The 25,003-nt window shown below is 32.6% G+C and overlaps 1 long non-coding RNA gene across 1 annotated transcript; it reads right to left on the reverse strand.

Moving 5' to 3' along the window:
* Positions 1–267: 267 nt before the first annotated feature.
* LOC109119515 (uncharacterized) lies at positions 268–16,864 on the reverse strand. The gene is made up of 2 exons (XR_002026719.2): positions 16,668–16,864; positions 268–543 (listed from the first exon to the last, which is right to left on the reverse strand). It is a non-coding gene; the product is annotated as an uncharacterized lncRNA (long non-coding RNA).
* Between the last annotated feature and the right edge of the window lie 8,139 nt (positions 16,865–25,003).

Below are 25,003 nucleotides of genomic sequence, written 5' to 3' on the forward strand. Positions count from 1 at the left end.
AGTGGTTCAGTTCACTACCATGACTTAGAAATTACTCAATGTGGTTGATCTGAACTTATTAACCTCAGAATTTAACCAAACACTCTGGTACAATCTTTTTCATGATTGAGTCTATACCCAAGATGAGATCGGCGTTGTTGACCTCTCAGAAGTTGAATAAAAGCCTACATACATCACCATTACTTCATCTAGGTTAATTTTAGCGGAAAATTTGAACTTTTTTTTACTTAACATTCATATAAGACATTCTACTTAGACTTATAAATGTTCATAATCAACCATCTAATATTAAGATCATCAAATGAAAGAAATAGTTCCATATTGCATTAAGTGTATATTTGAAAAAATGGCACCAATAAAATGTCTGAAATAAGATGAGAAATAAAGTCTAGTGGAACATACTCCACTAACTTACACCTATATCTAATCTATAATATAATGGCCAAGCTTCCTCGAAAGAAAGAAGGCCTACCAAATCAGGATAAATACTCCACGTCCGTATAGCTTCAGCGTCGACCTGTAAGCTCTACTGTGAAACTGTGCCTGCACAAAAAAATGTACAATTGTATGAGATTAGTACCTACTTGTACTAAGTAAGGGTATACGAAAGAACACACTAAGAACATACATGATTAAGAATATCTCTTTCCTATGGATATGAATTATCGAAAGTTAAGTTAGTTTGCTTGCCAATTTCTTATTAGGAATGTCATGCCATGAGAGTAACATGAATCATCATTCTTATCATTTTGCAAATAGCACATAACATATTACACAAATCATATCACATAGTTCATATTATCCTTTCATATGACATGAGACCTTGGAATCATGGACATGATATTAGGACTTCCCGAAAATGAGGGCTCAACATATGGGAACTCAACTAGGGAGCCTTTTTTATCAAATACAGAGTCTGCTTCATACACTCATATACTAGTGTAGCCACCAGTCATACCTAGGATGTCGTTTAAGACTCTCATCGTGTTCGTTGTGGAATGACCAAGAATACCTAGTGTTATTACTATGTCTAACTGACATCTTGATTATCCAATCTTAAAACCTTTGGTATCGTTTATTTTACAATGTGCATTCGTTGAGGCTGGCCTCATTATTTCTTTGTGAACTTTATCCTTAGCCAACATAGATCATGTAAGCATAATGAAATCAAATGTCTGCCCACACAGACAAGAGATAGAATCACCGACCAAACTGACCAGAACATGCTAGAATATATAAGGAGTCGAACCCTGGTAGATCCCTATATTAGCAGTATAGGTTCAAATTCTGGGAGATATAAAGAGAACCATTCCCAGCATGTCAGACGGTCTCATCTCATGAGAGTTATGTGAAACTCCGCCCTTCATGAAATAAGGCATCACCTCTCATAGCTAGCCTATCGGTGCTCAGTATAAAGTTACATTTCATTAAACTCATACGTCATGGAAGATGGATTCTAGTATGAGGATATCATAGCTCAATAGATGATTTCTCATCTCATCATTAGTATTAAGTATACATCAGTCTCAGTACTTTCATTCGAGTGTACATAGAGACTGGTCTTTTCATTAGCATTACACTCTCATAGGTGAGTACGTTTTGGTAACATTTACTTAGGATTTTTGAGATTACTCTCATCTTTGACACTATCCTCTTATCATATTGTCACCACATTCATTTGCATTATTTGTTTTTCATAATTACTCATCTCTTTTACGTTAATGTTCATTTAATCATGCCCTTGGCCATTTAGTGTGTTTCACACTCTTAATTAACCCTGATAGGGTTTCATCATAATATTACATACATCTTAGTTACTCATCCCTTTTTACGCGAATGATCATTTCATCATCTTTTAGTGTTGACTCAAGCATTATGGAGGCTTGCTTCTATATTGATATTGACTTACTCTATTGATGACTGGTCATTTTTACTTTGCATTGATGAAATGTGAATTGTTCTTTCATATCATTATTAATTTACATTGACGAATGTGAATTTTCCTTATATATCATCCTTAGGCATAATGAGACTAGTTTAACACATTCTACCACCTTCATTCGCGAATATTCTTTTAAGAAATTAGCTTTGGTGTAAGTAAGACTTGTTTCACTTCCTTTAACATCCCATTCTGGTAACTTAATTAATTTAGACCCCTTTAATTTTGATATAACTCACGTTACTTACATTCTTTTTTATAGTATCTTCTTATCACTGTCTATGGACGATGAGCACTTCCTTCAAGCAGTTTAATGTGTTCATAGTTCATTCTTGTGGAACATGTTGGGAGTTGTCCCAATAAATATCATGCCCTTGGTTATGGATTCATTTATATTACTTTATAAGTGCTAAATATAAATTTGATACTCTTACTAAACAAGAATTGACATATGATTAGTATTGGATCAACATTTGGGATGTTAGACTAGCAAATTCATTGTTTTTGGTATAAACCAATATTTACGTATGTTCATATTTAAATTTCCATATGTATGAACCATATTCCAATATTTTAATCATTTACACAAGTTCCTTGCATTTAATATATATTCTTTTAGACCAAATAGAGTTATCCAACTTTATTGGAACCAGATAGCCAATTTATTCAAGATATTATTTTATAGATGTCTTTGAGCCAATTCTTTGATTATGGATTTTAGTGTAATGTTTTATGAAAATGTTGGACAACATTATATTTACATTTGATTGCTTTAACATCTTCATATAATAACAAAAACAGCAAGTCAACAATAAGCCAAAGAAACATATTCACTTAACACATCACGGACATAACTTAGCATATTATCGATCCTTAATTATCATGATAAGATTAACTTTACACAACACAAGTTCATAAGCTTATTCAATACTCATCATTCAAGAACAATACATGTTAAGAACATACAGAACCACATATCAAAAACATGATCTCTAACCTATTCAACATTGAAATCGAAAAGAATACTAGGAAAGGGAAGTTCGACAAGAACGAGGGGAACAACCGTAGTTTTCAACATCTTGTGAATCATTCGAAGGAAAATATTCTTGGATAATGAATTATAGGATAGATAAACATACCGTATGTAGAATGTAATCTAGGAAGACTACCTTGAACAACACTTTGACGAAACCTTGAAATCGCCCTAAAGAAATACATAAATCTTCTTCCTTTTTCTTGCGTTCGTTGCTTACTATTTTTGCATCCTTTTTTTCTATGAGTTTGAACGTGATTTTTAGGTTTAAGAACTGCTCTTGAATCATTGAACTTAGGGTTTAATAAGATAATTAAATAAATTAATTAACTAATTACAGATTAGCCCCTCCTAGATAGACTAAAACTAGGAAAACACAATACTTGGTCAAATTTGAAATTTTTCATAAGAATTTCGTTTTGAACCTTTTAATTAATTAATTAAATGTCTAATTTAAATAATTTAGGTACCTAGGGTAACTATTAAAGCTCCCATAAATCATTGGAACAAAAATTAACTCTGTTAGACCATCCTAGGTTAAGTACTAGGATGTTTCTTGAGTCGTACTAGGTTAGTGTAAGAATTTTGGTTTGAATCATTTAATTGAATTAATTAAATGTCTAATTTATTTAATTAATTGACCTAGGTTAATTATTAAATTACACTTAAGTCGTTATAACCATACCTAATCCTTTATATAATCCTGGGTTAGGTACTAGATTTTTTAATTTTATTTTAACCGAAATCTTGATATCGCTTTGTGATTTCGGTTTTGCCCCTTTAACTTAATTAATTAAGTTGATAAATTAATCTTTTAAGTATATTAGGGTAATTAATAAAGTAGCATTAAGTATTTTGGATCTTAACTAACTCTTTGGACCATCCTAGGTTAGGTACTAGGTTGTCCTTTTCTTGTCTTATCCGAAATCTGAAAATTTCCTTTTTATTTTCAGTTTTAGCCCTTTTTAATTAATTAATTAATTTTCAAAATTAATTAATTAGGTAACCTAGGGGTATTACTAAAGTATCCCTAATTTGTTAGGACCATAACTAAACTAGGTTAGTGTGAACCCGGTTTTGGTCCTAGGTTATCGGGTTCCGTAATGGGTCCAATTCGGTTAGTCCTAGGTTAATTAGTTATTTAGGCCAGTAGGTTAGAGTCTATAATTTGTAGGGAGGTTAGGCCCCACATGGATTGGTCCCCTGTGCACGTTTTCCCCCCTACCTACCCTAACCGAGTTCTATTAGGGTCATCCCCTTCTTTGGAAGCTTCTTCACATGTCTTGCACATGTGCTTGCACATGGTTTGGTTGAAATTTCCTAACAAACTATTATTTATGGTTCATTTGGGAATGTTTAATTATTGTTCTTAGGACCCTCAGTATGTCCTTGGGCACTGCTTCATCTATATGATTATTTTACTTGATCATGTGCTATGATATCTAGGCTTTACACTTGGATGCCTCATACCTTTTATGTGAGAAATGAAAAATGATGATTTTTAGCTTAGGATCTTTATTGTAGGTACATCTATTAAACAAGCTCATTAACATTTAGAAAAATTGGCTAACACTCTTTAAGCATATATTTTCTAATATGCCAAATATTGTGCTTATTTGGGCATTGTATAGAAATTGGCTAATACCCCTTAGCCAATTTACTATTACAAATATTTCTCAATATTGGACATTGGAATGCCTATGTATCCCCAATATGCATTCTTAAATACATATTGTGATTTTCATTATACATCTAAATTTCAAGAATATTACAATTGTAGTCTTTCATACTAGTTCTTGAGAAGTGATCTAGGTTATGACAATTGACTCATTATGTTGTCTTAAGCTTTAAGTTAGTACTAAATTATAGTGTAGTGATTCTTCTAGACTTATTATCATGTTGGTTATTGAATTATGTTTATGTGATGACCTAGGTGGGGTGAGTTATGGGTTGATGGTAAGACATTTATGATGAACTATAACATAGAATTGGTGTAAGGTTTTACAACACCGCATTCCACACTTAGATCTTGTGGTCTATGTCGGTTAAAGCAAGTGTTCCCTAAACTAAAATGAAAAAATGAAGTATAAACTAAATAGGGTGACTCGAGAGGTTTAACTTAGCCTAGGTAGGGGTATGAGACTCTACTTATCCCTTGCACTAGTTGGCCTTGATTGATGCTTTAGGAAGTTAATATTATGTATGTATATGATAATTATATTTAAGATGATGATAACATGTTGATGCTACATCATACATGATATTATATGATGATGGTTATCCTCTTGAACTTGTAATTGGGGTGTATTATTAATGTATGATGTTATGTATACTTATTGGTTATTATATGTGACGGTTTACGTTGGTCATGTTATCTTGTTGTGGCTACTTGATTGTGTAAGGTTATGGGGATTTGCTTGGTCATTTCACTTGTTGACTTTTTGAAGATTCATGAGTGGTTGTCTTGATTTTTATGATATGGTTAACTCTTATTCATGCTTGTGATGTTATTCCTTGATGATACGGTTGTAGTAGATTATGGGTTCAAATATGTTGGTATATATATTACTCGTGTGAGTTAGTAAGAATATTTGGTTGATTGATATGACTTGCTTGATTATGAATGAGACTTTTAATATGGTAAAAAATGGCATGTTTTGACTAAATGTCCCTTTTTAGCATGTTTTTCTCTCATATGTGTATATGGTCTCATACTTAATACAAGTGGTGTACAAATTGCACTTTCTTCCTTTTTCCTAAACATTTTAGGTTCCCATCATTCAATGCTCATTTGAGATGACTTCAAGAATTATTAGATATTCTCTATCATTCAGGTGGGTACATCCTCACTTTTCGAGAGCAATGTCAATATCTTGCCTATGGAGTTACTTGTTTTTCTATGACTCTTATGTTCATTCTAGTTTCTGTTGAGTAAGACTTGTATAAGATTATATGTTGTTTCTTTACATTTGATGTAGGGCTATGACCAATTGCTATGATCATTTAGATGGTATGAGATGAGACAATCTTTGAGATTATTTTCAATCATATATATATGTATATTCAATAAAAGTAGAAGGCTATGTAACCTTCCTATATGAATGGTCTATTTATACTCTATACGTATATAATATGTGAATGTAGAGGTATATGTAAACCTCCAAGTAGATGTAATGAAAATTTTGAATTTTTCCACATTTACAACCTATGAATGTAATGACATGAGACTAAGAGGCAAGTATTAGTCCTCAAAGAGGATGACGACACCTGCTTCTTCTAGTATTCATGCTTGAAGAAAGTTCTAAATTTTTATTCATTTTAGTATGTTTATTATGAAATGAATGATATGAGAGGCTTCAATGATACTTCTTGAAGTCTCATTTTTGGTGTGACGACAAAAGGATGCTCTAACTTCTAGGGTGTACTTGTGGGTCGTGAAAGGTATTTATTTCTAAATTATGATTATTCGTACTGTTAAATGATATGCTATGTGAATTTGGATAGTGGTCATGGCTCTTGTTGGGTTACTTGTTTGAGTAATGTTATGGAGCTTTGCTTGGTCATTGCACTAGTTAACATAATGTGGGTTCATAGGTAATTGCCTTGCTTTTGTTATGATGTATTGAACTCTTTTCCATGATTGTGGGAATTATAACTTGATGATGGAGTTATCTTGACTATTTATTAACTTATGTGATATGCATGATGGAATCACTAGACTTAGTCTTCTTGGTCTTATGATGTATATGCTCTTGACTTAATGAATATGTCTTATTGGTTGCTATGCTCTTCTTGAATGTGGATGAGGCTTTTAAATGTAAATTTGATATATTAATGAAATGTCCCCTTTTAGCATGATTTCATGATATGTGTGCATCTGGTCTCACACATAGTACAAGTGTTTTACTAAACCCATTTTGTCCATTTTTCCCAACCATTTCAGGTTCCGATCGTTGAAGGGATTTAAGGATGACTTTGAAAAAAGACATGGAATTCTAACTCATCCATTTTGGGTAGGTCCTCACTTTCCGAGGTCAATGCCATTATAAAGCTGATGATATTGTTCGAGTTATTAGACTTTTGGTTCTTTCATTTTCATTTGAGTACTAAACATTGTATAACATATATGTGGCTTTATTATGTTGATGTTTGGGACATGCCCAATTGTTATACTCTTATTATAGATGGTTATGAGATGAGACGTCCGATTTTAAGACTATATTATATCTTATATATATATGTAAAATAAAATTATAAGACTAAGTAATCTTCCTATACAAAGAGTCTATATATACTCAATATGACTATATTATGTGTATGTGAGAGGTCTATGTAAACAACCTTATGATAGATATAAAAATGTTTTATGTTTTCTGCATTTTGACATATGAATGTAATGATGAAAGCTAAGAGGATGATGCCGGTTTCATAGGGTGTGCTCCCCAGATGTGATAGCCTAAACAATTATTCATAAACTCTTGTACTTAAAAACAAATATCAAAGCAAGTCAACGACCAAGCCTACATACTCTTCACATAAGAAGGTTTGACACGATTGAAGGTTTCCACTCCTAATCTCATATCAAGGAATTTAATAACCCATCATCATGAGGTACTCCTCAAGCATAACTATTCCTATAAGTTTATCGCCTAAAGGAACTCATAATAATCATGTTGCCTCATACTACCCAACCACATGTGGCCATTTCTACATAATGAATACCAAGGGTAATTCCACATCTCATCACGTTCTACCACCATGTCCTAACAAGGTAGGTAGTTCCGGATTTAAGCCTAGAAAGGTCATCACCCTAGGTAGTTCATGTATAGCCTTTAAAGAATTCTCCTTCCTTGTTAGTACTATATAAATCTCGGATCCTAACCAACAATAAAACACATGGTGGAACTCTTAAGATCCACTACAACCTTTCTAGACATTTTGGGTAACCATTATATCTAGTTCAAATATAATGGGAAACATAGAAGAGATTTATCCATAGAGGCAAATTCTAGGTATTTTCAACCCATATCACTACCTTTGGTGGAACCTTCAAGATAACCATACCTGGTTACCATCTATGAACTTTTGCCATTTGACAATACTTAAAATCAAACTTCGTAGACCTCTTACATCTTTAAAGTTGGTCAACAATAGTTTTCTTCCTCTCCTTATAAGCTAAGGGATACATACATCTCTCTAAGTCAATCTTAGGCAAAACATAATTGAAACTTATGGAACAAAATACTTTCCCCCCTTGTTCTCCATTCTAAGGAGAGGTTCATATATAGACTAATCAACTAGTCATCTGAGTTCTCCCATTGACTATCATACTTCACAATTACCTCTCAAGGTAAGCAAACTACCATCCCTTCTTTGATTAAAGTTGATACAATAGACTCTAATCCACACAAGGACAACAACGATGAATTACTAATATAGAAAGGCCACATCCATCATTCACTATTTACCACATTTCTCAATAACATTTCAAGCCTACACCATAACATTGTACTATCATTAGACATAACCATAAACCAATCTATAATTCCAAAAAGGATTTCATTTCACCGTAGAAAATCTTAACATACTTATGACTACATCACCTCATATGTTTTCATACATAATAGGTCACATATAGCCATATATGGCATCACATAAAATATTCTAAATTCATGTTCATATATACTATAAAGTCACAAAACCATAATAAGCATCAAAAATCACCTTTCTCCCTCAATCATTGAGACATAACCCCTTCCAAGAAATCACATCTAAAAGACCACCAGACAAGGAAAAATAAGAGATAGATCATATGGAATTAAGCTGTATGGCACGACACAAGAGTAGAGAGGAAGGTGAAATTTTTATTGTTTTATAGATTCTCACTCATAGATTTATTATGACACATAGCGATGAACAAGACTCTATTATACATGGCATTATTATACTTTGATAATCCTCTTAGCATTCATTCATCGCATAGTTATAGAAATTTAGTGGAAAATTTATAACTTGCCATAGCAAATAAAAATGTTATAACATCACTACAACAAAAATGCTCGTCAGAACCAATAAATTCCTAATTTCTGCTAATAATGTATTTATAGCGGTAATTGTCAATTTATGTATATATCCCTAATGTGTTTAGCTTCATTGGTTTTAATGACACTTAAATTATGTTGGTAAAGACTTTAGCAATCTTTATTAATTCCAATATTTAATGCCGCTAAAAGTTGTTTCTGTTATAGTGATTATTTCATTAATAAGATTATAAGTACATAGATAAGAAACTAAGTCTCTTTTTTTTCCATCATAAGACACAACTTAATAGAAGACAATAGGGACACGAACCTTAACAAAATAAAAGAATTATCTAAACTATTACATTAACTCAAATAACATCTTGACATGAATGTCATTAAATCATTGAGGAACCCACTTGAACTTCGGAATATGAATCACACCTACTCATTTTTGTGTAAAAAGATGAAAAAGAATGGTATTAGGATCCTCATAGTAACTTCCCTTAGAGTGCACTTGTGTAATGCATAATTAGGGTCCATAGTCCTACCTACACTAAGTAGTCTTTCAAGGAATTATGACGAAAATTCATAATCTTATTTTAGTTCGCTTCTTAAGTTTATGGATGCTTATACATAACCGACATAGAATATGTAAGAAACATTAAATACAATTTTATGTAACCCAACACCGAATGAAGGAGTTCTTCTTGCCTAGGTAGAGACTACATAATAGATATAAAGGTTGATCCACTAGTTATAAACTACGGAGGCACATAGTTAAGGGATAGTGATATTGCTCTTTGAAACCTGACCTATTAAATTAGTAGAGAGCCTTCCATGTCATGAGTACCACTTGGATGACCCAACCTTTTTCATAGCGGAAGGGTCTTTTCTTCATTATAAATATCAAGTCGGTGCTAAGCTTAAACTCCCTCTTTAATATATTTATTTATCATTAGTTCATAAAGCACGCATTAGGAACATGCTCTCTCATACATCATATAGCTCAAATATTTCTAAGATGAGAATCAACTTTCATCATAGAACCTACTTTTTATGAGAATTTCCTTTCACGTTATTCTATCATATAGAAAATATAGGCTAGTTTAGAGTACAATTGGGGAAGCCTTACAAAAGACTTACTTTCACTAGATTATCATAACATTATTCATTCATAAAGTCATGTGTGTGTGTAAATACGCAACAAAGCATTTTGACATAAACACATCTAGACAACAAAAGATCATACTTCCTTATTCATATACTTTACATGCATAGTTGTCACATCAGGGTTTACCCCCTAGACATAACAGGCGTCTTCATACTTTTTAAGGACTAAGACTAGCCTCGTAGTTTCATGTTATCACATTCATAAGTTAAAAAATGAGAAAAAAGCTTAAAATATTTATTTTCTCTACCTGGAGGTTTACATAGACCTCTACATACATATAATATAAACTCATGTGGAATATACATAAACCCTTCATATAGGAAGGTTACATAGCCTTCTACTTTTATTGCACACATATATAATAATATAGAAATAGTCTCAACGATTGTATCATCTCATACCATATAAACGGATATCACAATATGGGCATAGCCCTTACATCTATTAAATAAGACCGTGTATAAGTCATACTAAATTTAAATATTCCAATAACAAGGAAAGAAACCATAGAGTCAATAACCTCATAAAAAAATCCAAAGCTAGAAGATGGCATTGCCCTCAAAAGTTGAGGACCTACCCTCAACGACCGGAACCTAAAATATTTGGGACAAAGGAAGAAAATGGAGTTGGTACTCCAAACTCTTCAATACTACATTATAGTCTCAAATCTAAATAGTAATGCAGTGTTCCTACCGTCCCTATGTGGGAAAGGACACTTTTCTATCTAGTTCACTCGGTCCTAAGCTAGAGTCCCTTTTCTAAATCTCTTTAAACCTTTAATTATCAATTATAAATTAATTTACGTCATATGGTTTACCCATTGAATAATCATCATCATCAATAAATCAATAAGAATTGTATGAGTATAAGTCTCTTTTCATCGCAATTCATATAAGTGAGGTTAACACTTTAGCATTTCATAACATATTAAGGCTCGTTTATAGTTTTCACCATCTTTATAGCACGTACACCTTAATCAATGTCACAACATCGTAAAAACATTTCAATTCAACATCATACAACCCTATAATCCTAGTATAAGGCATACTCCACTATAATATCATGGCTTAACAACAATTAATCATAATTGGAAGTAAAGATAGAGATTCTACGTCTTACCAAGTGTTTAAAATAGTCTATCATCAAGGTATTACCATCAAACCATAACCCAATCAAACTTGGGGAGTAACATCATCGCAGAATGATAATATATAGAATAACAAGTCCAATTGCATCTCTATAACACAATTCATCTTTAGATCACAACTTGAGACAAGGTACATAAGCTAATTTCACATTATAATTTATAACCTAAATTACATCTCAAGAGCTAGTACGATAGGCCTATAATTCATCTTAATTTAATCATAATAAAGCTATAGGATAGTAAGCTAATAAACAACAAACTTGATTGAATGATCACCACACAACATAGGTCAAGATCACTACCTAGGGCTAGGGATAAAGGATCAGGTTCTTCAACTTAGACCAAACCATCAACAATTATCATAAACAAGTTGAATTACATGTTAATATATTCAATATAACGCTAAGAATTCATTAACAACTCAATACATGACTTCAAGTTCGTAAATTAATGAAATCCATAGGAAAACTAAACTTTTTGAAAACATTTTTGAAGGAACCCTTTTAGGAAAGAATATCAAAGATTAATACAACCCATACCTTGATGTTTATAAAAAATTTGATGATTAATCCACCCTTTTTACAGCCCCTAAACCCTCATTCTTTCTAGCGTTCAATGGTGAGTTCATGCAGAGAGAAAAATAAGAGAGAAGGAAGAGTATTTATTTTGAGAGATCTCTTTAGGTTAATGAGGGTTAAGGGTATTTATATAGGGGCTTAATTAACTTAATTAGTATCCCTTTAATCCCTAACTAACCCCTAAACTACTTGATTAATTAAATCAAATAGTTTATAATTTATCAGTGAAACTCGACCCTCACCGACGAGACCCTGATTGACGGTCTGCGAGTGAGTCAACGGACAACCCCTCCTCCTTCTTGTACTCCGTAGTCTCAGTAAGAGACTTTGTAGGTTAGGGATTCTTTACATTTTTCTATGTGTGGGATGATGGTGGCCTCGATGCCCCGTCGAGCCACTTACCCCCGTCAAACCCCTTCCATCTCGTGGAACAGTAGCTAGGTAAGAAAGACCCTTAACAAATTATGCTAAGTGTTGGACTATGGTGGCCTCGATGCCTCGTTGAGCCACACAGGACTGTCGTCTATCCCATCGATGCACAGTGCCAGGCACTGCTGCATCAAATTGCAGGGGACCTCCTTAGGGTCCCTTGGGTTGTCCTTGTGGAGTCGTACCCAGACGTTTCATTCATGAAACAACTCAAACAACCATTATATACCTTTCCACCCATTTTCATACATTTTTGACTCCTACAATTTATTAAAAAGTCTAAGGCACACTAACATCCCTTTAAACCAACTTCCCAGACGTTTTTGGACGTTTTGGTTCTTAAACCCCATAAATAACCTATAATCATTAAAAATGGACTTAAAAATAGTGTTTAGACTTTATGACACCTATTTTAGGATTTACCATTAGTCTTTGATTTTCAAGGCATTACAATAGTAACCGATAATTATTCATATATGATATATACTTTCAATTGACATCATGAATTAATCCTACTCATAGTTAAGCATGAGATATGTGTGTGTACATATTGATTTTCATGATCACATACAAGCAACAGCCAATTTACTGAGGAAACCACACTCGAAAAGGATCATAACACATATTCAATATCTCTTAAGTCATTAATAACTTCACATAATGATTATTAGGGACTACAGACCAAACACCCACATTACATCATAGTATGCAAGAACATATTCAACAGTTTCAATAGAAGTCTCCTAACATGCACAAGATAAAATATTAATATAGGGTTAAATAGGTAGGAGGTCATTCTACAACGTTATTCATCCTCATAAAATATGTTGACTATTCATAACCCTAATATGATCATCACATACACGTAACATCATCAACACACCTATTCATGATACTAGAATGGAAAACTACACAAGACCATCATACTTATCATCATCATAACCACTTTCACATTACATCTATATCCTTCAAGGATATGATCACAACATATAAAGATAGACAAGAATGTAAACACCAACACCATAAGTTACCATACCATACAATGTCAAATCCAATACTATAATTAGAAATTTAGGTCAACATACCAATCTCCAACATACTATAACCATAGACCAATTTTCAATAATGAATAATGAATTTAAATAAATAATAATAGAAATCATAATTACAACATAATCAAATCATAATTTCTTCAACCAATCATAATGATTACAAGACCCAATGGATATTGTCACCAATGAATTCCACACACGACTCTTGGTCAAATCGATGAGGCATCGATTGTCTTAGTCGATGGAAAAACTTGAAAATTCTTTAAGGTACTCTTATTCACGGTCTTTGAACTTACCAATGAATGTGCAACATTGAAGGTTGAATGGTCGCCGTCTGACTTACGATTCGTCTAACGCGGTGTCATCTTTGATGACTGATTTTTACTTCAAGTTTTCACATATGTGAATTATTTAATTGCTATTGTTAGGAATTTATTAGGGGTTAGGGTAGGTCTAATTAAGTTGTTTAACCCCCTATATAAAGCCCTAACCTAACTAGCCTAACCTAAATATCATAATTCATAAACCCAAAACTCTCTTCCTTCTCTCTTCTTTGTCTCTCTAGTGACGAACTTCATTAAAGATCAATCTAGGGGAGGTTTTAAGGGAAGAAAAGATTCAAGTTTCTCAAATTATGTTATATCTTGATTGATTGATCTAGTTTGTAGAAGATGATCTTTACCCCTTAACCCTAGGTTTAATTGATTAATGTTGGTTCAATTGAATTGGTTTTTTGTCGAATTACTATCCTCTTATGTTTTTGTTTAAATAATTACTAAATTAGATGAATTTAAATAAATAATAATAGAAATCATAATTACAACATAATCAAATCATAATTTCTTCAACCAATCATAATGATTACAAGACCCGTGTTATGGGCTAAATTGAGAAATAGAAGGATCACAGATTCATTCATAAATTCCTTACAAAATCACCATAAAACATAGAATAATAGTCAACTCATCATTAGAATGTATTTTAAATTCGTTTGATAATGAAACCATAGGTAGATTGAATAATAGGATTTTTTTATAATAAAATGTCGTTGAAAACCCTTTGAAAGAAATCCTTCTATGAAAGATGTCACGACCCGGAAGTATACCCTCGAAATTAGTGCACCCTTTGGTAGCCACACGGCGTACTTCACCTCTATGAGTTCTTGTACAAGCCCTCTTATTTCATTCGTTACATAACATGTATGAAAAGTAGTGCAAAATTAAACTTATTACACAAAATGATACTTACTAAAATCTCTCTTAGAAAATCTTAAGGAATAAATATAAGTATAAAAATCTCCATTTTAGAAACACAAATAACTTGGGACATGGCATATACATAAAAATATAAAAATATCTAAGTCTATTACAATGTCTTTAACAAAGAAAACTAATATATAATTATATCCCCGGATAAAGTGAGGACAATACTTGCTTGAATTAAAGGCTAGTATCCCTGTATCACTTCACGTACTCTCAAATACCACCTTTATATATAGACTCACTACATAAAATAACTCTATGACCCAACTAGGTAAGACATGAAAAGACCGGCATGCACAGTCTCCAAGCCGACTTAAGCAAACCATAAAGCTACTCTATATAAGTACCTTTTCATTAGCATGCCTTTATCATAAGCCACTATGTTCTTTAAACCATTTAAGAGATATTCATAAATTTAAAACATTCACATGGTGGTCTTGGAGAAGACTTAGGGAACCTAAATACAAGAATCTTCAAAGCCTTCTCATGGAATAATTAAAAGTGTCCCATTTCACTACCTAAACTTCATAGAACTTATCCAATACTAGTATGTATCTCACATTACTAGAATAGGAATTAATCGACATAGACCATACTTACTAGGCATGGAACGCAGAGTCAACCCTTTTCTGATACAGGGTGTTGTACTTTCCAATGGTAGAACAGGATACAACCAATGTAGACACATGGTTAAGGCATATGAATGGTTTTTTCGTACTCTAGTCTTCATCTTAAGTAGAGCTACTCTTTATGAATATTCTTTGTTGCTAGCCTTTGTTCTTATAGAATAATTTAATAAAGGATTATATGAAGAGGTATTGTATCTTGTTCATAAAAAAATCATAATACACCTTACAAAAGAGGGTCCACTAGGGCTGCCTAGAATGGTTATTAAGATAACTCAATGGCTTTCCTAAGGATTATTTCATGTAGTTCCAGCCAACCTACCATAAGTACAACATTAAAACAATAAAGATACCATTACAACTTGCAACTTCAAGGATATCATAACCTTCTTTCTAAAAGGTTCCACATAAATGACCTTCTGAACTATATTCAAGATCATATAAAATTCTTACATATAAAGTCATGACAAAGGTTCTTTAGGCTACTATGTCAAAGATCATATCCATATTGTTCATCCTCTTATCACATATAGATTATTATTAATGAAACAAATAGGGACAACTAAGTATACATGAAAGTAATCCTACAAACTGTTTTAAAATCATTAACATAACTTATCGTAATGTTCATATAGTAATCTAGGAAAATTCACACTCCAATATCAAATATACACATACAAGGCATCACTATAGCCTATCATGATCACATATACTCAATTAAATGTACACATACTTGAATTCTTAGATACACATAATTCATATAAACCTTTAAGATGATCACATATCAAATATATAACATGAAAATACCATAATTCATAACGTAATCTCAATGAGGCCATATTATTCACAAGTTTTTCACATAAGCACTCTTACCAAACAATAAAATTTAAAAAATATACTATACAATATAGAGAATTTTAGGTTAACATACCACCATTCCAAACTCAACAATTCCAATCCATAGCAATTTAACCAATCCAATACACCAAGGATCTTAGAATAGCCATATTCACCAATTCAATCCAATAATTAAAATATACAATGATCCAAGATAATATAGTATGAATTTCATCAATTTAGAACAGCTTACGTAAAATAATAACATTATTCTTTAATAATTCAATAGCCCAAAGTAAACTACACTAGAATTGAATATTATAGAGACATGATTATATCACCCATCAAAAAATAAAAATAAAGATTTCTTGATTTGAATGGGTTCATAAATAATTTGATCTAATTTTATTCCATTAACATAAATTACATCATAAAACATTGTTTCAAATCGTTTCATGCAAAAACCCATGGTCAGAAGTGGAAATAGAAGAATTCATGTTTTTGATCATCTTTGAATTTTTTTTAATTGACTTCTTGAAAGGAAGAGGATTCAAGGATCAAATACCATACCTTAATTGTGAAGAAAATCCCACATGATTGATGGAGAAAAACTTGAAAAATCAGTCTTCTTCCTTTGAGCTCCAAAGCTTCATCAATGGATGTTTTTTGAGAAAAGAATGGAGAGGTTATCAATTGATTTGAGGATTTTTTCTTGGTGAGTTTAGGGGCTTAAAAAGACACAATAAACTTTAATATGTTATCCCCAAATTATGGAAAATACCCATGCATTTATTAGACATTTTAAACAATTTAAATTTGACTTAAAAACAACGCTACCAAAACTGGAGGTCACTACGCATCGTAGAAGAATTTTAAATTCTTGGTTCTGTAAAATTTTAACAAAGGATTGTTCGTGATGTACCTGTTAGTAGGGAAATAATTTCCCCTTTCAGTGCAGGTTGCGCGACGTGGAAGAACTGCCAATTCTTCGCTGGCGCGGCAGCTTGCTTGGCCCATGTTATGGTTCTCCTTAGGGACCCTTAGGCTAGTCCTCGGGGTGTAGTTTAGTACATTTCAACCCTTTTCACGTAATTAAATGTATAGGAACAATAGATAAACAATTTCACACTTAAACAATCTCCCAAAAATCCAATACAAAAAACTAAGACACGCTAGTTCAACTTCGACTAGTTTTCGGATGCCTTGGACGTTCTTGGATGTTTGACCTCCAAACACTACCAAAATTTATACAATTCGTGCAAACACTATTAATAATTATTTTAGTACTTTAACACATCATGACACACATATTAGGATCTAATTTCACCTAGATCATTTTTCAAGGTGTAACAATATTCCTCCACTTGGACAGTTTCATCCTCGAATGAAACTTGCTACTCTTTAAGCACCATCAAGAGATACGGAAATAAATACTAGATGTACATAATAATACCACATAATATTCAATGAAAATAGATAGGATAAACACCAATTTCACATTTACAAGAGACTCGAACCACAGTGAGAAGATAGAAACTAATCCATGACTCCTTATGCAATAAGAATCACATTCTTCATTGCATGTAGGAGGAAATCCTTCTCTATAAATTCTCATTCTCATATAGATAAAATCTATGCATATTATGACCATTTTTCTTGAAAGAACAATTTTGTCAATTTTCCAAATGTATTACAGTGAACAGCCAAAACCTTATAGTGAAACATGCATAAATTTTCAAAAATGCAACTCTTATGCAATTTTTGATAAAAACATGGCAATATAAGAGACAAAACCATATGAGCTCATTATACAACACAATCATAACTTCATGAAATGCACAATGCAAGGAATCAATGAGATGAAATTTTAACAAGTCTTATGAAGATAATGCAACATACAACATGCTTCTATGATTTTCTATCTCTCAAGCTTTAATTGAATTACAGAGAAGGGACTACAAATCACAACTATACTACTCACCGTACTACCCCACATAGAATTAACCCATCACAACATAAGAGTGAAACAAAACAATAACTTAGTAACAACCTCATCCGGAGCATTATGAGGAACTTTCTTGCGCTTCTTTTATCTTGAAGAAATAGTAGGAAAATCCCTCACCTTATGACTGTCCTTACCAAAACCATAGAAAAACATTCGTACCGTCTAGACACTTTCCAACATTTTTCTTCTAATAAGTAGAACGAGTAGGCTTAACAATTCGAGATCCCCCACCTCTCTCAAGCTTACCCTTAGTAGCTCTAGTCACATCTTGATTTGGGTCTCTCTTCTTAAACTTTGGTTTGTTTTGCTATTTGGATTTACCCCTCTTCATATATTTTATGCTTCTCCTTATTTTTACTCTTCAACATCCACATTACATTGCCTAAAGATGGAAAAGTGACAAAACTTCACCTCCCTCCTCTCACGGGTAAGTACTTTCCTAAGAAAACCTCCTTAAATTCCTCCCACTCTATAGGACCCTACTCAACTGGCCTACGATTCTACCAATAAGTGTACAATACTTCAGCAACTTCCATCAATTGGTACGAAGGCTACTCCGTCTTCTCCCTAGAAATCACACATCGTGGCACTCAACACCTTATACACACCATCAAGAAACTCTTGGGGATCCTCTCCCACCAATTGATCCAAGAATGATGGAAGGATTCATCCTCGCAAAGTCCCCCGATCTAAAGGTCATGGTAGTCTTTAATGCATTCAACCTAGGCTCGACACCTCTATTCATATAAGTTGTTATGACTCGATCTATGGAAAGGAGAGACTCTCTAATCTCCCTATTGCTCATGTTTTGGGAAACCACCAGAACCTCATCCCCTTGATTCATCATAGGGACTTGTTCAGCTTGAGGGACACCATCATGCCCTCCTTCCTCTTCCGTCTTCTTGCCTACATTCTTTCTATAGTGATATCCTATAATCACAAGACAAGAGACTAGGAATAGACACTTATAACCTCAACTCTATAGGCATGACACAAAATTGATGAAGAAAGTAAAACTAAATCATTCTGTAGCCTCTCTCTCTTAAATTTGTCATGACTCACATCAATGCACAAGACTGTACTAGACGTGGCTTTAATGAGACTTTTGATGTCTAAACACTACTCCAAAAAAGTATGCTAAGATACCAATCTTTTCACGATGCTCACGTATACCATAGAAGTTAGACCATTCTTGGGTCTCCACACGACGTACTTGACCTATCGGAGGTCTTGTACAAGCCGTTTAACATAATTCATTGCATAACATGTATGAAAAGTAGTGAGGAATAAAAACTTTTCACACAAAATGATACATTGTAAAATTTTATTATAGAAAATTTTAATACTTCATAAAATTTTATTATAGAAAATTTTAAGGAATAAGGCTAAGTCTCAAATCTCCATCTTAGACATAAGAATTTCTTGGAAGACAAACATCAAAATATAGAAATATCTAAGTCTATTTTAATGTCTTTAACAATGAAAACTAAAGATTGTGATGTCGTTAGATAAAGTGAGGTCCTACCAACACTTGCTTGAATGGAATGATTGTATCCAATCTTCACTTCACGTACTCCTCTCCAATGCAACTTAAGCCTTTAGAGATAGAAAAATGTGTGGAATTAGTACATTAGAATGTACTAAGTGTTGGGTAAAGCATAAAATCATTAGAAAATATAATTTGTTTAAAACATGGTCTTTTCGAAGAAAACCTTCGTATAATAGTATAAGCACCACATATATCACCAACACTACAAATAAGTTGCATTTCACAAGATAACATAAATAAAACATCAAAAAATATAGACATGGGACCTTCCAACCAAAGATTATTCTAAAGCTCACTTGGGTAATTTACGAAGCTACCGCCCATAAAATCTTTTTACACAGACCAAAGAGATCCTTTACACTACTTAAGATAAGATTATTCCAATTTCATTTATTAGACTCTCTACCTAGAATAACTGTAAGACTTTCCTAAGTAAGACATGAAGTGACCTCCCATACACCCTCTTTGTGCCTTCCTATGCATTCCTTGAAGGTACTCTTAATAGGTACCTTTTCATTAACATGACTTTATCTAAAGTTACTATGTTCTTTTAAACATTTAAGAGAAAGTCATTGATTAAGGAATTTAGCATAATGGTCTTGGAGAAGACCTTGGGAATCTACATAATTACATTTTAAAAGCCCACTCTTGTTATGCCTAACATCCCCTTTCCGTACATAATGTTCATATAACTTATACAATACTAGCATGTATCCCACATAATGAGAACAGGCAATAACCAACAACTGCCATGCTTGGTAGGTATGGAATGCATGGTTAACCCAATTCTGATAAAGTGTGTTCAACTTTTCAATGGTAGAACCAAGACACAACCCACATAGGCACATGGTTAAGAAATACAAAGGGTTGCTTTATACTATAGTCTTTATAATAATAGAGCTACTCCCCAAAAATATTCTCTAAGAACTAGAGTTTGTTCTCCTAGAGTAATTCAAAAATGGAGTATATGAAGCGGTACCATATCTTGTTCATAACTAAATAATAATACACCTTATAAAAATGGGTCCACTAGGTATATCTCCAATGGTTATTAACATAGCTTAATGACTTTCCTAAGAATTATTTCATGTCGTTCCAACCAACAAACCCCATGTCCACCATTTACACAAGAACTATACCATTATAGTTTCAACTTCAAGAATACCATAACCTTCTTTTCTAAAAGGTTCAACATAACTTATGTTCATAACTATATTCAAGATCATATTCCATTATTATCTATACATTAATGATAAAAGTACTTTATCCTACTAAATCAAGGATTATATCCATAATCTTTTTGTATCAAGTAAGGGACAGAAGTCTACCAAGACAAGACACACTTCATCATATTATCACATATAGATTAACATAGATTAAACACATAGGGACAACTAAGTATACTTGCAAGTCATCCTACACACTCTTTTAGAATCATCAACATAACTCATCATAATGTTCATATAGTCAACTAGAAAAATTCACACTCCAGCATCTAGTATACACATACAATGCATCACTGTAACCTATCATGATCACATATATTAAATTAGAAGAAAAAATGCTTGACTTCTTCTATACACATAACTAATATAAGCCTTTATAATTATCACATACTAAAGATATAACATGACAATATTATAAATCATAAAGTAATGCGGATGATGCCACATTATTCACACGTATAGCACATAAGCACCGTCACCATAAATGGACAAGACCAAAAATTACAATTGAAAAACATGTACTACACAATATAGAGAAGGTTAGGTCAACATACCACCATTCCCAACTCAATAACTTCAATCCATAGCTGATTTAACCAATCAAATACATAGAGGCTCTTACCAATAGTCATAGTGACCAATTTAATCCAATAATCACAATATACGATGATCCAAGCCAATACAATATGAATTTCATCAATTTAGGACAACCTACATACTATTCTAACATGATTCTTTTATAATTCAATAGACCAAACAAAACTACACAAGAATTCAATACTATAGATACATGATCATATCACCCATAAAGTAATAAACATAAGAATTTCATCATTTTCATAGGTTCATAAAGAATTTGATCTGAACATATTTATTTAAGATCAATTACATCATAAAACATTGTTTCAAATCATTTCATGCAAGTTTCCATACCTTAATTCTGAAGACGTTTCAATCGACTCATTTAAATGAAATGGATTCGAGGTTGAAACACCATACCATAATTCTGAAGAAAACCCCATAATAATGATGGACAAAAACTAGAAAAACCAGTCCTCTTCTTTGGAGCTTTAAAGTTTCATCAATGAAGTTTTGGAGAAAAAAATGTAGATGTTTTGTTTTGAGTTGAGGTTGTAGAATTAATTGGTGATTTTAGGGTCTTACAAAAACCCAATAACCGTCATTAAGTCTTACGGAAATTTCCCAAATGTACCCTACTTTTATTGGAAATTTTAAGCAATTCAATTTTTACTTAAAAATGATGTGACCAAAAGTGGGAGATCACTTCGCGTCATGGAGGCATTTTCAATTCATGGTTCTTGACAATTTTGAAACAGAATGGTTCGTGATGTTACCGTGTTGAAGGTCAAAATTTTCCTTTCTGTGTGAGTTGCGCAACCACTTCATATTCTTTGCTAGCGCTGCAGCTTGCGCGTCCCTTGTCTGGATCCTCCTTGGGGACCCTTAGTCAGGTCCACGTGGTGCCGTTATCGGATGTTTTGATCCTTTATATGTCACTATATATATAGGAACCATATATACACAATTTCACAATCAAACAAAACCCCAAAACTCCGCTACAAAACACTCCAACAAGCTAGCTCAACTTCGACTAGTTTCCGAATGTTTTTGTACGTTTGACCTCCACACACTTAAACACTTTATACAATGCCTATAAAAAATATCATTAACCATTTTAAGACTTTAAAAAATCATGAAACAAATATTATGCTCTAGTTTAACCTACATCATTTTTGACGGTGTAATAAAGTTTAACTAAGGATCAAGGTTTACTATACCTTCATTGAAGAAAATCACATGCAATTTGGAGAAGAAAGCTATCATTGACTGGGGAGCACCCCTCAGTTTTAACCAGTGTCATCATCCTCTCAGAGGACTTAGACAAGCTCTTAGAATTCGTCTTAACATATCAAAAGTTCAAAATTTGGAAAAATTAATTTTTTTGAACATACTATGTGAAGTAATGTTATATTTCTCGCTTATCATATATTTAGGTATACATAGACCTCTCACATAGAAAATTAGTTAGGCCTTTCTTTTAGCAACATGATAAACATATATACGATAGTCTAAAAACTGTCTCATATATAGACATCTAAAGAATACAAATCTTTGAGTTAGCCAATACAATGTCAAGGTGCCATAGAGGCCTTACTACAATACAATCCAAATGATATAGAGGAATAAAAGAGTAACTCTCAAACTAATACAATATTCATGGCTAGAATAATAAAAATATGGAATCCCCTTATATGAGGAGCTACCAACACTTGGAGAAAGAGTTCATAACTTAATAAATCGACCTTCTTAATCTTCAATGGTTGTACCATACAATTATTGTTATATAAAGTATATTGGTATGGACGCCACATGTGCTAAGTATGGGTATTATGCACTTAAATATTTAAGGTCATGAATGAGAAGAACCATTTCTTTAGAATACAAGCTAAGTCATTTGAAAGCCTTTTTAATGCACAAACAATAGAGCATGTAAATGAAAAGGATCACAAATTATAAAGCATGATCATAACAAAAAACATATCATAATAGAGTCAAATTAACGTTTCTTGCTTAATAGTTCATATCTACATTACATACAAAATAGTTAGAAATAATCCCATCCCAAGCCTAGAATTTCTGTGATCATTTGAAATCCCTTAACCCCACATAATTAAGTAAGCAAGATAGGAGAACATAAGTAATTCTTTGCTTCAAACAATTTATATCATAAGTAGTTATCATCACATATAAAAATATACACCAACACGTCTTCATCAATACAACAAACGTCATATAAGAGAAACATCATATATCACAAACATTATACATTTCCTGTTATCATATTACATGAGAAAAATCACATAGGAATTCCCTTAGAGTCAACTTGTGCAGTGTCATGGTAGAGTCCCATACCCCTACCTATACTAAGTAGAGTATTAAAGTAACCCTAGTCAATGTCCATTTATTTAGTGTTTCATTTACTTGAGGAACAATCACCTTAACCGACATTATACTATGTGAGCTAAACATAGAATCTGGTGTCATGAAACCCCACATCGAAAGAAGGTGGTCTACATTCCAAGGTTGAACAAAAACATGAACATAGTATTCTAGGTTGATGCACTATCTAGTATTCGTATGGAGGCTACATAGTTCATTCACTAAGATATATATTAGAGACCAATAGTTCCACATTACATGGTAGCCTCAATCTCATGAGTTATTGTGAACATTCCTTCAAATTTGGCGAACGATACCTCTCATCTAGTTCACCTGGTGCGAAGATAAAGTCCCTTTTTGAGTTGCTTTTAAGTTATAATTAGTCATCAATATTATCATAGGTCATATGATATTAACTCATTGTATAAACATGATCATTACCTTATTGGGCTTAGGATGATAATTTCCTTTCTTCATCACCTCTCATTTGTGAGATTAACATATCATAGTCATATTATGAAGGACATACAAGAGAACATTATCAACCTTGCATTGTAAAATTCTTAGCATGATTACACAATTAACGTATCCATAGACAAACATATATGCTTGGAAACATCATAAATATTTCAATTGTATAACAACATCAATTGTGGGTCAATATCAACATAATAGAGTAATCATGACTTGAGAAGACTTACCTATTGCTTCCATGAATCTTCATCAACAACTTACACTAAATTCATAACAATCATCCAACAATATAGTGAAATACCTAATAACATAACCAATCCTAACCACTCTAGTCATACACAAGACAAAATCATAGTTAGGGTTAAGGGAAAGGGGTCATTTATGAGTTCATTCAAACGATAGTTCCAATACCAACATTACATCACATTAAGTGAATGATATACATAATAGAATTGCATTATTTATGGGGAGGAAATGCTTCACATGAAAACCAAGAAAACGATATAATTTATTCAACAATACAAACTTAATTTTCCGTAGAAAATCATAATTCATCATCATTAGTCATAACTTTCGAGTTTGGAAGAAAACCATGTAGTACTTCGAAAATCCATGACGTATTCTAGAACCTAATATGAGTGTCATAAGGTATAAATATTCTTTTAAGGTGAATGTTAATGAATATAAGTAA

This window comes from Solanum lycopersicum, chromosome 2 (assembly GCF_036512215.1).
Source record: "Solanum lycopersicum chromosome 2, SLM_r2.1".
Lineage (NCBI taxonomy): Eukaryota > Viridiplantae > Streptophyta > Magnoliopsida > Solanales > Solanaceae > Solanum > Solanum lycopersicum.